A 4,407-nucleotide genomic window follows, 5' to 3' on the forward strand; every position below is an offset into this window, starting at 1 on the left:
TCTCCCTCAGCAACCACATGGTCCGGAACCCTAGTATGTAATGGAAGCGGACTGATGGCAGTGTCCTTCCCACACAGCCGCTGCCATTTTCACATCGCGGCCTGTCTGTTAAATCACAAGTGCACCATTGGCGCACATGCAACGTAACCCAGGTGCCAGTAAAAGAACCCAGAAAAAATGGGTTCTTTTAATTCTGGAGGGATGTCGCTGAGTCTAGCAGCAGCAGCATGCCTCTGGAGTTAAAATGGGCGCCAGCAAACCACTGTTTTCGGGTGGTCTGTACTGCACCATAATTTCCTATTCCTTGCTATCCTAAGCAAGCAACAACCGAGCTAAGGCACGTGTATAGGAGTATAGAGACAGCAGATACTTTTAAAGAAAGTATTTATTCTAACCAGACTAAACAGAACAGTAAGATATCATTCATGCAAGGCCTTCTTGTCTTGCAGGTACAGTTTGCATAGTTATGAGATGTTCATTTCAGGCAAGCTAGTGGATAAAAATAACAAAACCTAAATGCTCTAACACTCACATTCCTAAGCTATACACACAGAGATGGAATATGCAGTCCCTGATGGGTTTTTGGATGTGAAGAGCTGGCCCCCTTGCCTAGCTCAAACCACATCCCTGAGGCCACAAGCCCAACACTTTAACTTTCCCAACAAGCTAGACTCCACTGAAGAAACACACTGCATGGTCTCAGAGATCTTTTACAGCCTTCTATTGGAAGACTCTAGAAACTCCCGGTCCTGTTCAACTGATTGGTCAGTTGGGCCTTAAATCAGCTATGATGTAAGTTCTCATTAGCATGTACCACCCCCAGCTTAACCCTTTGTTATCTGGGAACAGTTCTGCAATGACTGGAGGCCCAGTCATTACATGTGCAATGTAAAAGGGCCGCTGCGTGTTCCCCATAGGCATTTTAAAATGTAAGAGAACAAGGATAAATCCTCCTAGGTAGGATGATTAATGTAATATTTCTGAACATACATGTTCTAATTTCTAACTGATCCAGGTCAATCAGAATATGAGGAAAAGAACATCCAAAGGTTCTCATCCTCTGACAGATGAAGTTATCTCAAATAGAAACAGGCTCTTCCTTTGTAGGAAAAAGCCATTTGGATCCAAATGTACGTCTATGGTTATGTTAATTACGATTACTTAACAAAGATTGGCATAGGTACCTATTATAATATTCACTTAGAAACCAATTGCAGATGTTATCAAGGTCATAGCTGATTTTAGTAGCTCTCACTCTAGACTGATAATGTTAAAATCAAATCCAGGTTGTTGTTTTTAAAAGCTAAGATTTTAGTTTACTCATGTGTCTAATAAATTTTGTATTTGACTATAAGTTGACCTCACATATAGATCAAGGACAGGATTTGAGGCCAAAATTATAGATTTTGATATGGCCCATGAATAAGTCGAGGGTAAAACTTAGAGTCATGTAATGAAGGATGTAAAGGATGAGGCAAAGGAAAACAATGTCATACAAAATGCCAGCAGGGATAATTCTTTGTGCTTGTACTAAAGGCTGGATGGATGTGAAAGTAGAGCTTCCAGGGCAGATTAAACACTTGCCTTTCACCAGGGGATGGTTATGTTTGTGTGTGTGATTTAAAGTACAGTACTTACACTGAACCATGGATAACTCAACTCAAGTTTTTGGGGTCAGTCTTTTAACCTAAATTTCTAGACTTATACATGAGTATATACAGTACCTAGCACAAAATCTATACTTGAGAGTTTCTGTGTAGTTTCTTGCAATCACTAGGCCATGTTTCAGATTTGAACTTTCTCCACTCCAAGGCCCACCTATCAACTGGTTTAGCTGAACACTTCATCCTTCTGATCATCACCAGACAGTCATTGTTTCACATTTCCTATAATATTCTCAAAGCAACATTACATCAGGCACTTTGGGGCATCATGTTTGGTTGCCATTGTCAAGTTGACTTTGAATTATGGCAATTCTGAGTAATACTCCTCCAAAACAACCTGCTATTAACAGACAGCCATAGATTCCTTGGTTGAGACTATCCACCTGTAATGCACTCTTCCATTTTTCCTATTACCTTCCACTACTGAGTGTAATCCTATTTTCTAATGAGTCGCACCATCTCATGGTATGCCCAAAGATCAATAACCTCAGTTTGGTGATTCTGGCTTCTAGAGTGAGTTCAGGATAAATTTGCTCTGAGTGAATTAATGTATCTGCCTTCAGGTCACCTGTGACAACTCCATTAATTTCATAGGATTTTCTTAGGACTCCATGATTTAACAGGCTTTTCAGAGGTGGTTTTGACAGTTCCTTCTTATAGTCTACAATTCCTACAGTTCCTTCTCCCATCCAAGTACTAACAAGGGCTGACCCTACTTAACTTCTAAGATCAGGGATGATCTGGTGCATTAAGGGCAAATGTTAGGCAGTCTAGAGCCCATTTAATAGTCCTTTTGGAAGTCCATTCTATTTGTAGACTTTCCTCCAGTACCACATTTCAGATTCTCTTTCTGTCAGCTAACTTCACTGTTCAGCTTTCACAACCAAATATGAATATAGGTAATACTATGACATGGACAATCTTATTCTTGGTATTTATTTATATATCTTTAGACCTGAATATCAGTCACAGCTGTCCTCCCAAATCCTAATATTCTTCTGATTTCTCAACTACAGTTCCCATTTAGATTCATGTCTGAGCCAAGTTATAGAAAGTCTTTGATTATTTTGATGTAAACTGAATTTCATATTTTCCTGCTGAGAAGGGCAGCAGTGATGGGCCCTGTCTCAATGCTAGTGATATTGAAACTGCTTGGTGATGCCTGGCACTGATACCAGACCTGGTAATGTTGCATTAAATCTCAGTCCTCTACTTACACAAAAATAGTACTGAATTTTGAGCAATTCAATCGATTCATATTTCATAGTAGCAATGCCTTTTGTGCATTGGAAGAATAGAATTCCTTCCTTCCACATCCACACAATGAAATGTATGATGCCTATATACATGCCATACATGTAACAGTTCCTGGCAGTTTTGCATGGGAATAGATCACTCAAATGAAGGGGCAGCATAGCGAAGCCTCTGCAAGGAATATACTTACCAAGTATTCCTGTAGATGGGTAGTAGAACGGCAGGGCCTGTCCCCTCTAATAAATCAGGGCTTATACTCAAATAATTATGTGTATATAAGACTAAGGTATTACCATAACAACATTGTTTGCTAGCATTCAATTTAAGCTAGAATTGCTATTCTAGAAGGTATGATATATAACATTTACATGAAACCGCTGGGAGAGATCATCCAGAGACATGGGGCGCGGGGTTATCAGTACGCTGATGACACCCAAATTATTTTCTCTATGTCTCCGACTGATGCAGTGACCAAGGATGGCGTCTCTCCTCTCGAGGCCTGTCTGGAGTCAGTAATGGGCTGGATGAGGAAAAACCGACTCAAGCTGAATCCAGAGAAAACGGAGGTACTTGTGATAGGTTCCCCTGGTCCAGGAATGGCGGTGGTTCCACCTGTCCTGAATGGGGTCACGCTCCCTGTGAAGGACTCCGTATGCAGTCTGGGGGTGCTTCTTGACTCGTCGCTTCACCTGACTGCTCAGGTGAATGCGACGGTCAAGAGCACCTGTTATCAGCTTCGGCTTATCTGCCAGCTGCGTCCATACCTGGCCCAGAGGGACCTAGAAACTGTTGTACACGCTCTGGTAACCTCGAGACTGGATTTCTGCAATGTACTCTACATGGGGCAACCCTTATACCAAACCCGGAAGCTTCAAATGGTGCAGAATATGGCAGCCAGGCTGGTCACTGGCGCTTCCAGGGCCAGCCATATAACACCTGTGCTGAAAGATCTCCATTGGCTGCCCATCCACTTCCGGGCTCAATATAAGGCGTTGGTAATTACCTATAAAGCCCTAAATGGCTTGGGCCCAGGATTTCTGAAGGACCGCCTCTCCCCGTATATTCCGCCCCGCACCCTCAGAACATCTGGGCAGCAATTACTGAAGGTGCCTGGGGCCAGGCTTTCTTCCACTATGAAGAGGACATTCTCCATCGCCGCCCCAGCCCTTTGGAACACGCTGCCCACTGAGCTCCACTCATCAACCTCCCTGGCCCAATTCAGAAAGGATTTAAAAACCTTTCTGTTCCAACAAGCATTCCCCGAATAAAATCCTGTGGGCCTCCCTCCTCTTCCGTGGCCAAGAGGTTGGGCTAATGGGGCTTTTAGCTTGTTATTTTATTGTATGTACTTATTTGATGTTTTATTGTATTGTATCTATTTTGTTTTAATATATGTTGTGAGCCGCCCTGATCCTGGGAAGGAGCGGGATATAAATAAAATTATTATTATTATTATTATTATTATTATTATTATTATTATTATTATTAT

At 41.9% G+C, this 4,407-nt stretch overlaps 1 protein-coding gene across 6 annotated transcripts in view; it reads right to left on the reverse strand.

Annotated features, from left to right (window-relative positions):
- PDE1C (phosphodiesterase 1C) overlaps positions 1–4,407 on the reverse strand; it is a 274,362-nt gene that overhangs the window by 72,494 nt on the left and 197,461 nt on the right. The window lies entirely within an intron of this gene.

This window comes from Sceloporus undulatus, chromosome 6 (assembly GCF_019175285.1).
Source record: "Sceloporus undulatus isolate JIND9_A2432 ecotype Alabama chromosome 6, SceUnd_v1.1, whole genome shotgun sequence".
Lineage (NCBI taxonomy): Eukaryota > Metazoa > Chordata > Lepidosauria > Squamata > Phrynosomatidae > Sceloporus > Sceloporus undulatus.